The sequence below is a fragment of the Canis lupus genome, chromosome 7, assembly GCF_048164855.1.
Source record: "Canis lupus baileyi chromosome 7, mCanLup2.hap1, whole genome shotgun sequence".
Taxonomy (NCBI): domain Eukaryota; kingdom Metazoa; phylum Chordata; class Mammalia; order Carnivora; family Canidae; genus Canis; species Canis lupus.
Window position 1 is genome coordinate 14599933 of NC_132844.1, and position 11374 is coordinate 14611306.

Genomic DNA, 11374 nt, shown 5'->3' on the forward strand with positions numbered 1-11374 from the left:
ACAGCCAGACCAACTGCCAGACCAGTGATGGAGAACATTCGAGGCCTCCCAGCCCCAGATGAGCCACCAGAAGCCTGAAGCTACAGGTCAGACTAGCAAGACAGCTGTCCAGTTGATCCTGGCCCAAACTGCCAAACCCACAGAATCACCAGCTTATAAGTGATTATTGATTTAAGACTCTAAAATTTGAGTGGTACGGTATAAATGAAAAATCAAAATAATGATACAATTATTATTTAAATACTACTGCATTCAGTATATCAATATTTTATTTAATATTTTAGGACTATGCTTCTAAATGAGATTGCTCAGAGTTTTCCTTGTTGTAGTACATCCTTCTTTAGTTTGATATTACAGTTTATTAGAGTTATAAAATCAAAGAGGTGATTTCTAACATCTCTGCTATGACATAACTTAAATAGCATAGCATTATCTATTGTTTTAAAAGTTGTTAGAATTTACCCATGAAATTTTCTGGGCCTGGTGGCTTCATTCACCATATATATTTTATTAACTTTTCAATTTTATTTATTTATTCATTCATTCACTCATTCATTCATTTTTACTTAAATTCAATACGCCAACATATAGTACCCCATTAGTTTCAGATGTTGTTTTCAATAACTCATCAGTTACATATAACACTCAGTGCTCATTACATCACGTGCCCTCCTTAACGCCCATTTTCTTTTTTTTTTTAATTTTTTAAAAAACTTATTTATTTATGATAGTCACAGAGAGAGAGGCAGAGACAGAGGCAGAGGGAGAAGCAGGCTCCATGCACTGGGAGCCCAATGTGGGTGGGATTCGATCCCAGGTCTCCAGGATCGCGCCCTGGGCCAAAGGCAGGCGCCAAACCACTGCGCCACCCAGGGATCCCCTTAACGCCCATTTTCAATTTATCTTTTGTCTCTTTGTCTATTCACTTAATATATATCAAGAAATGAGATTTTCCATTTCTTAGACTGTTGAAATACTGCAAATATTGATATTTTTATTGACATAAAGAACTTTAAAAGAAAATCTAAGCTTATGACATTTTTTCTAATTGCTTTAATGCTCACTAAAAGAATTTAACCACAGTCATATTTCAAATACAGTAACTTTTTTTTTAAAAGATTTTATTTATTTATTCATAGAGACACAGAGAGAGAGAGGCAGAGGGAGAAGCAGGCTCCATGCAGAGAGCCTGACGTGGGACTCTATGCAGGGTCTCCAGGATCACGCCCTGGGCTGCAGGCGGCGCTAAACCGCTGCACCACCAGGGCTGCCCTACAGTAACTTTATAAATATATAGGAGCTAATTGAAGTCTGTTGGATGCCATTTTTTTAAGATTTTATTTATTTTATTCATGAGAGACACAGAGAGAGGCAGAGACACAGGCAGAGGGAGAAGCAGGCTCCCTGCGGGGAGCCCGATGCGGGACTCGATACCAGGATCCCGGGATCAGGCCCTGAGCCAAAGGCAGATGCTCAACCACTGAGCCACCCACGTGGCCTTGGATGCCATATTAAAATACACCAGTAGGTGGCGCTCTAATATTAAAGCATGTAATCTTTAATAGTACCTCTTTTGGTTCTTTGTATTAATTTCAATCTGTACGTTCAAACGAACAAACTATATGCATTCTAAAATCAAAATTGAAACCAATCGACATTTTAAAATAATTTACGAACGTATACTCTCCAGGCATACGTTCATATACCTCCAGGTGTACCTTCATATACCTTTGATGTCTATACATTAGACATCAAATGAGGTATTAAAAAAATAAATACCTAGCAAAGGTACATGAATAAAAAGAAAACAACTCACCAAAAACTATTTCATATGTTATGTATTTTCAAAGAAAAAATTTAAATATATAAAAATATAAAATTGATTAAATATATTACAATACATTCATACAATAGAATAATATGAAGCCTCTAAAATTTATATATTTGAAGTTTTCTTTTTAAGGATATGGAGAAATGTCCATATTAAAACATACAATAAAATTAATTTTGCCTAATTTTAATACAAGCTACACACACACACACACACAGAATAAAAGCCTGGAAATATGTCAACATGTTGATATAGATTGTGTCTGGGTGCTAAGATTACAGATGGTTTCTGTCATTTTCTTGCACCTTTCCTTAAAGTCCAAATTCTCTGCAAGGAGACTTATTTGCTTTGCTAATCAAAGGAAAGTTTTTATTTAGAATATGATTGGCATTCTCATTAGAGTTGTATCTCATTAATAGTCAATAATATAAAAATAATGAATGATATAGGCAATGACCTTCTTACTTAAAGGCCTGCCCTGGGATCTGTTTTTTTCATGGCACTATAAAAATTCAAGCTTCAAAATTCAAGTTTCCCCCTCAGTTTCAGTTATGCAAGATGAATAAGTTCTGGAGATCTAGTGTACAGCAATGTGACTACAGTTAACAATACTGTATTATAAATTTGAAAGCTGTTAAGATAGTAGATCTAAAAATTTCTCAACACACACAAAACAATGATAAATCACTATGTGAGGTGATGGATGTGTCAACTAACCTTATTGCAGTGATCATTTGGCAATATACGCATATATCAAATCATGTGATACATATTAAATTTATACAATGCTATATGTTGTTTAATCTTGATAAAGCTGGAAAAAATAATTTAAAAAGAAAAGGGGCATTCTTTGCTGTAGCTTCATGTTCACTAATAGAAAGATGTTAAGTAATCCCTCCTTTTTTATTATGATTCACTTGTGCCTTAGAATGCATGAATGGGTTGCTGTATACACATAGCATTAATGTTGGGAAAAGATCTCTAGGTTTCCTTCTAAAAGATAAAGACCAACCTGAGATGCTAAGGCCATGGTTGGCACTAGAGGGGACCCTAGCACCTTCAGATAGCAAAATCTGACTGTGGACTGCTGCCATCTTTCAGCAGCTGGTCAAGCTGAATGGAAAACACCAAGATTAGTGAGGCTATTTTTATCATTTTGATTGATATTTTTTAAAGATATGTTATTATTTACAAGGCCTTAGTTGGAAACCACGGTATTTGTGTCTTATCCTTTTTCACTCTGATGCGTACGCTGTGATTACTTTTGAGAGCAGGGATGAGCAGATGCTCCAGGGCCTGTTCTCTGGGATGGGGGGTGGGAAATAACAAGGACACCATAGGTCACACACTGGTTCTCAGAAAAGACGAAAAGCCTGAGAGGATAAAAATGTGTAAGCAACAATTATGCCACATGGCAACTTTAAGTGAGAAGGTGGCCATGGTCAAAAACACATGCTTACTTTTACTTTTTTAGTGACTTTTTTTTGAAGTATAATTGATGTGGAATACAATTCATTAATTTTAAATATATATTTGGTGAGTTTTGGCAGCTGCATATAGTTATATAACCACAATCAGGCTATAGAAATTCCCATCATTCCTAAATAAGGCTCCTCATGACACTTTACAGTCAACCCTTTTCCCCTGCATTTCATATTGCAAATGGATACAATGAAATATATCCAAAACAAAATTTGTGACTCATGGGTGACAGGTACGAAGGCACTCACAGGAATGATAATGGTGTTTGAGCTTGAGAGTGTTCCAAAAGCCACCATGAATAACTCCATTCATATGGAGAAGAGATTATTTCAAGTCTATCAATAGCAGAGAAAAGGGAGACAGCAAAAGAAAATGAAAAATTGAACAACATAAAGCAGATGGGACCAGAGAGGAAAACTGAATTAAAAAGAGAGTAGAGGGCAGCCCGGGTGGCTCAGTGGTTTAGCGCGGCCTTCAGCCCAGGGCATGATCCTGGAGACCCAGGATCAAATCCCATGTTGGGCTCCCTGCATGGAGCCTGCTTCCCTTTCTGCCTGTATCTCTGCCTCTCTCTGTGTGTGTCTCTCATGAATAAATAAATGAAAATACACTTTAAAAAAAAAAAAGAGAGTAGAGATAAGAATAAGAGAGTAGAGGTAAGAATAGGAAAAGAGTAAACCAGAACACAAGTACATATTTTTAATTTTTTGTTTCTACATTTTCTAAAATAATCCAAATCATGAGGTTGATGAGGGTGGAGGAAACCATTAAAAATAGAGTGAATATTAGAATCGGGGGGATCCCTGGGTGGCTCAGTGGTTTAGCGCCTGCCTTTGGCCCAGGGCGCGATCCTGGAGCCCCGGGATCGAGTCCCACGTCGGGCTCCCGGCATGGAGCTTGCCTGTGTCTCTGCTCCCCCCATCTCTCTCTCTGTCTATCATGAATAAATAAAATCTTAAAAAAAAATTAGAATCGGGTTAGAAAGAAGGGAAATGAAGGGGGAATCCAGATTTTTCCAGCTGTTTTCATCTAAACTCTAAGCCAGTCTATTTCCCAGTCACATCTAGCATGTTTTGAAATAGTCAATGTTTGCTTCAGAGCCTCTAGTCCTGCAGTTCCCATGCTTTGTTGAGTTTGTGTGTGTCCCTGGAGAACTTTCAAATACCATAGTTTTTTGTTTTTTGTTTTACGATTAAAACCAATTATTTTATTGAAGGAGATAAGCAAATGCCCATCGTTGGCAAAGGGAAGAGACATGTTGGAAGTCAGGTGTGTTCGCAGATGAGAGAGAGTAACCAAGACTCCACCCAACAAATATTCAGAATCAGGGCTTCTGTATTTCTCCATGGCTTGACTTCTCATGGGTCACTTTCCAGTCAAAGGATTCTGGAGACCAAATCAGGTAAGATTCTTTCGGTTATCAACCAATAGTCTTTACATCTTCTCTCAGCCAAGGCATCCAGGGAAAGTATACAGGCAACCCTCAGAGATACTACAAGTTTGGTTCCAGACCATCACGGTAAAGCAAATATAACAAAGCGAGTCAAATGAATTTTTTGGCTTCCCAGCACGTATGAAAATTACATTTATACTATCCTGTAGTCTATTAAGTGTATAATAGCATTATGTCTAGAAAACAATGTACATGCCTTAATTAAAAAATACTTTATTGCTAATAAAGTACTGGAAGGTCTTGCTTCGATGTTGCTGCAGCTTCTACATTGGCACTTGCGGCTTCACCACGCGCTTTTAGGTTATAAAGACAGCTTCTTTTCTTTAAACCTCACAAATCAGTGTCTACAAGCTTCAAACTTTTCTTCTGCAGCTTCCTCACCTCTTGGCCATCACAGAATTGAAGAGAGCTAGGACTTTGCTCTAGAGTAGGCTTTGGCTTAAGGGAACGTTTGATCTTCTATCCAGACCACTGAAACAAGGCTGTTTTGCTTCCTTACCATTTGTGTGTTCACTGGAGTAGCACTTTTACTTTCCTTCAAGAACTTTCCCTTTGTATTTGGCAACTTGGCTCCAGCCTATCTCGGCTTTCAACATGCCTTTCTTGCTGAGCTTATCACTTCTACCTTTTGACTTACAGTGAGAGATGAAGGACTCTTCCTTTCACTTGAATACTTAGAGGCCATCGTAGGATCACTAACTGGCCTAATTTCAATATGTTGAGTCTCAGGGGGTAGGGAGGCCCAAGGACAGGAAGAGACAAGGGAATGGCTGGTTGGTGAGCAGTCACAATACATAGAACACTGATTAAGTTCACTGTCTTATACGGGCACACTTTGTGGCACCCCAAAACAATCACAATAGTAACATCACAGGTCACCATAAGAAATATAATAATAATTACAAAGTTCAAAATATTGTAAGAATTACCAAAATGTGATACAAAGACACAAGGTGAGAAATGCTGTTGGAAAAATGGCGCCAATAGACTTGCTTGTTCCAGGTTGCCACAAACCTTCAATTTGAAAAAAATGCATTATCTGCGAAGTTCAATAAAACGAAGCACAATAAAACAAGGTAAGCCTGTAATTTATTTTTCAGATTCCTCTGCGGGATTAAAAAGTCTTTTTCTCATCACATTGCCATGCTCCCTGCTCTTGGTCCTCTTTTCCATGTACTCATTCTTCAAGCATTTTCTCATCTCCCAATCAAGATCATTGCAACGACCAAAAAATTTCAGAATGCTGTGATTTTTGTGACATTCCTTAAGCAAGTTAATCAAGACGTTGCATTCTTCAGTGTGCAAGTGTGGAGATAAGTCAGGATGCATCTTTAGGAGGTGACGGAGCACAGCAGGGCAACCCGCCTTGCGGCCACGGCCACACCGGGCCAGCTGAAGCCACCGTCACCAGAGAGGCCTCCCCCTCCACGGCTGACCCTGCGGGGCTCCAGCGGCCCCGGCCTCAAATACCATAGTTTTAATCAGCATCCTCGAAAGGATGAATCTTTCCCCAGAGTGTTCACTGGAGGCTCAGCTGACCTGCAGCAGAAGGAGAGAATTGTTTGAATGTGAAAGTCGGCTGCCCGACCTCACCTGGACCCCTGGGTCCCTACATCCTCCCGAGGTAAAGCAGTCCTTGGCAACACAGGTTCTTTCTTTCGCACCTGCATGACTCAAAGGCCTCCTATTTCTCAGTCGGGGGGACCTGCAGCTGCTCCACTTACTCAGCTGTCTCTGACTAACAGACATCATCATAAACATATCTGCTTGATTGCAGCAAAAAATAATTTTATAGGGGCAACCGGGTGGCTCAGAGGTTGAGCGTCTGCCTTTGGCTTAGGTCGTGATCCCAGGATCCTGGGATCAAGTCCCATGTCAAGCTCCCTGCGTGGAGTCTGCATCTCCCTCTGCCTGTGTCTCCGCCTCTCTCCGTGTCTCTCATGAATAAATAAATAAAATATTTTTTAAAATCTTAAAAAAAAAAATCTTTACAAATTGACCAACATTCTCTTCTCTGTAAAGGTCTTACCGTACATGAGTACCCCTTGGCATGTTGAATACTCCATACTTCTTTTCAAGCCACTCTCCCAACGTTTGCCATCACACTTCTCTCACTTTGGCACCTCAGGAAAATTCTAGGCCGCACAGGGGTCCTTGATGCAGTAGTTCACCACCATATTTCCCTCACCTTTGACACTTCTCCAATCCCCAAGACTCTCCCGCTTCCTTTCATCAGCTTCACTTCCATTCCCGCCCCTGCTTCCATGCCAGAAAATCAGGCGGCTAGCCAATGCTAAGGTGTTCTTGATTGGAATAGTGGGTTTTCCTACCAGGTAACACTTGCATTTTTAACAGGTTAAAATGGTTAGAGTGCTTGAAATGGTTAAAGCTGTTTCTCAACCAGAGTGATTTTGCTCCCTGGGGGACATTTAACAATGTCTGGAGACTTGGTTGTTCACAACTGGGGGAAAGCAAGATGCTACTGGCATATCAGTAGAAACCAAGAATGCTGTCAAGCACTCTACAATATGCAGCACAGTCCCCACAACAAAGGATCTAGCCCAGACTATCGACAGTTATAGGACTGAGGCACCAAGCTTTAAAGGAATAACTCACCCTGTGGAGATATAAGACAGTGTCAGGCAGGCAAAAAGGAAATATTGTAAGGCAGTTGAGGTTCATGGCATTCTTCAGTTAACATGTAAGTGGGACTACTGTAACTCCTTTCAATAATGGCACAGCCCAGAAGCTGCCACTATTGCTTTTCAGGATGAAAATGTAGCTTTTGAGTTACCTAAACACAACACTGGCTACCTGGATGCAGGGGTCATCCCAGACATTAACAATATCATAATACAGCTTTCTAAAAAAAACATTTTTCCTCAGAAATGTACTGACACAAATCCTTTTGTAGCATCTCATGTTTGAACACAGGACCAACATCAGCCTCTTGGCTCCAGCCTATTCTCGGGCTATTCGTCTGAGTTGCTATTTTTCGGAGCATGTGATTCATTTCACACTAAACCCATCTGTTTTGCAAGGGGTATTATGATGTGTTTCCATTCTACAAACCGAAAAGGCATAATTACCAATATCCAGAATAAATTTGGTCTGAAGCTGGAAAATCATGTATTTTGCAAATACATTTACACCAAAACTGAGGACCATAAGTCATTTCTTGACCCTAAGCTGACGATGCACATTTATACTTCAAACCTGTGTTGAAAAATCTGACAGCATCATTTGATGTTTACATGAAAATGAACTTCAAAGACTACACTATATTCCTGTTCATTCTACGGGCACAGATTTCCAGCAGAACATGATTATGCCTCTGATTACCTATGTCTATTGTCATGGCAGTTTCATCTAAAGCTTTTTTAGAATTTAATAATTGCCTTTTGTTGACCAGGATAATAGTGCAGAGGGCCTATAGCACACGTGAAGCAACTGCACACAATACCCACAAGTAAGTGGCCAGGGTAATTGAAAAATAGACTAAATCCACTGGACTTTTGTAATGGAATAAACTATGAATAGGAGAACAAAACATCATCAATGGCTGGATGTGTATTGTTACTTTGAAGATTTTCCCAGCTACCACCATCATCAGATCACAGTGGAAACTAACACCCACTACTTTAAATAATTATTGGATTATTTTTTCTCATTATTTATCATTCAGACTGTTCTGAACACCACCCCACTTGATGTTATAATTAGTTCTCTGATAAACCTTTTGCAAAACAAATGGTTCCCCTTTTGTAGTAATAGAGATATGAAAGGAGGTACATAAGGCAGGGGAGACAATGTGGTCTCCATTTTATGTGCCAGGAAATGCAACTGAACGTTGACCATGAATTCAATAAATCGTATTTCTCAAATCTGCTTGGAAATTATGGAATTAATAATGTACACATGCACGGAACATTATCACCAAACATGTTTACTAACATTTCAGATTTGGATTCCTATTAAGGATTCAACTAATAAATATCACAAATGCTAACAGAGATGAGCACATTCAAGTAAATAAACTTACCTCCTTTTGGCCATAATGAGTAGATTTATTTTTAATTGAACTATTTATGAAAGAGAGATGAGGAAAAAAATGAAGTCACCAGGTATCAGTGTTACTGGATAAAATATTAACACGGGGAGGACCTTTAGAAATAATACATTTAAAAAATAAATAAATAAATAAATAAATAAATAAATAAATAAATAAAAATAAAAATAAAAAAAAAAGAAATAATACATTTTACCAGCTCATTATACTGATGAGAAACCTAAGCCCCAGAAATACTAATCAATTTTCTTAGGCTCACATAGATAGTGAGGAGCAGAATTTTGTTTCCAAATACTTAAGAGGGATAAGTTGAACTGTTAGCAAATTGTTGCTAAAGAACTACGAACACCTCAATGAGAAAGATCAGAAAAACATACAAGACAAACTCAAACTTATCAGTTATTTGGTCCCCAAGTTAACTGTTTTTATTACTCCAAGTTCTTTTCAGATCTTGAAACTCCATTCATCCTGGTTGTCCCCGTTTTGATCATGTAATTTCCCTATTCAAAAAATCTCAATGGCTCTGCATCACTTATGGATGATAGATTGAGTTCTTGCTTAACTTTGCTTTCAAAGGCACCTTCCATCTGGTCCTGACTTATTATCATTATTATCATCAGCTACTCCACCCAGTGAAATCCTCTGTGGGATCCAGGATACATCATTACATATTTTGGTCTGAGCATTTGCTATTCCAATATCGTCTACACCAAATTATTGCCTTTCAGCCCTCTGTCTCTCTACCTGTCTCAAGAACAGGTGCCCTTATACCTGCCCCTATTCCTTCTCCCACCTACAGAAGACACCATTAGTTCTCCACTGCCCTTCCCGCACTGAAACTGCACTCATCCCAAAATGTGTCTCAACAAAAACTTCCAGGCTGCTATGCTGGGTTGAAGCCAATTTATCCATCCTTGCTGGATCCTCCCTAGTCTTCCACATCCAGCCCAAGTCTCCTGCCTTCTACTGAGTTTCTCTGAATACCCAAGCCCGTGAAACTTTCTCCATTCTGTAAGTTTCTAGCATGTACAGCTCTTGTTTAACACTTATTTACTGCCTGTCTTCTTGGGTTGTAAGCTCCCTGAAACCAAGGATCACTTAGTTTCATTTCTCAGTAACTACGTGGCAACATGTACATAATAACTACTCATTAAAAGCTATACCATCAGCTACATGTGATACACAATATATGTACATTTTTGTGCTTTGGATACCAAAATAATTGTCTGGGCTGGTTAATATTCAGGTAGAATATTGATTAGGATAAAAAAAGTTAATGTTTATTTGCTATTAAAAAGGAAGATTATCTTCTATTAATTACATATGTATGATAGCCATGTATATCATTTTCTTTGCTCTTATTGACTATGTCATTGGCATGGTTTTCAGGCACAAAAGTTGAGTAGAGAAAAAGTAACTTTCTTTATACCACTATAACTAACAGTTCTCAAGCTTGTATTTCTACCTCATTACAGAAAAATATATACCCACCAATTCAATCTCTTCAACTTGGTCTCTTAAGTTCTTACCACTCCCACTCAGCCCTTAGCTCCTGATCCTTCTTTTCTCCTTGTTGGCATCTGGGTTGTGGAGTGGTTTCTTTGACATCACCATGTGGTGTGGCTTAGGAGAGGGATGTCTGGTTCTGCGCCAGCTGATGTTTTATCTGGCCTTCACTCAGTGTCCTAATTTGATTCAGGGCACAGCATCTTTGTTAGCTGTATCTTTACTGATGTCTTCAAACATGACATAAACCTCACGCATCAGTCCACATAGCCTTCATCCAACTTCTTCTAACCCCATAGCTGCCCAGGAGGGGGCATTGACTAACACGGCACCCTTTGGTGTTAAGGGGGGAATGCCAACAGACTCAGCTGCTTTCCACCCCACTGGTATTTGAGGGACTTGAATTTGAGTCCTCCAGACATCTGCCTATACATATTCCCAACCATTGCTAGTTTTTTTCTCTTTTATTTTCTATCCCTTTGTCTTTTTGTTCCTCTTACCGGAAGACATACTCTCTACTTCATCATCCCTAGTGAAATTTTTATTTTTACATGGTATTTTCAACTGGCAGGAACTCTCTGTTACTCCTTGAATCTTCCTCTTGTATTTAACTGCCTCTATTCTTGTTTCAGTGGTGAAGTATTATCTCTCTGAGAGTATTAATTATAGCATGCTTTTAAATTCTCTTCTCTGCACTATCCTTTTTTCTCAGTTTTTTCTTTTTCATGTTTTGGTCCCTTCATGCACGTTATCTTTTTAAAGATTTTATTTACTTATTTATGAGAGACACCGAGAGAGAAAGAGGCAAAGACATAGGCAGAGGGAGATGCAGGCTCCATGCAGGAAGTCTGATGTTGGGACTTGATCCCGGGACTCCAGGATCATGCCTCCCACCAAAGGCAGACACCCAACCACTGAGCCACCCAGGGGTCCCCCTTCATGCACATTAGAGGCTTTCTTCAAGTGACTCTTATTCTTGAATGTCCATATTTAAGAGAGAAGAATTTAAAAACTAAGTTAAAAACCAGTGTGT

At 39.0% G+C, this 11374-nt stretch overlaps 1 pseudogene; it reads right to left on the reverse strand.

Annotated features, from left to right (window-relative positions):
• Positions 1-5091: 5091 nt before the first annotated feature.
• Positions 5092-6134, reverse strand: LOC140636232 (COX assembly mitochondrial protein 2 homolog pseudogene; annotated as a pseudogene).
• Positions 6135-11374: the final 5240 nt, after the last annotated feature.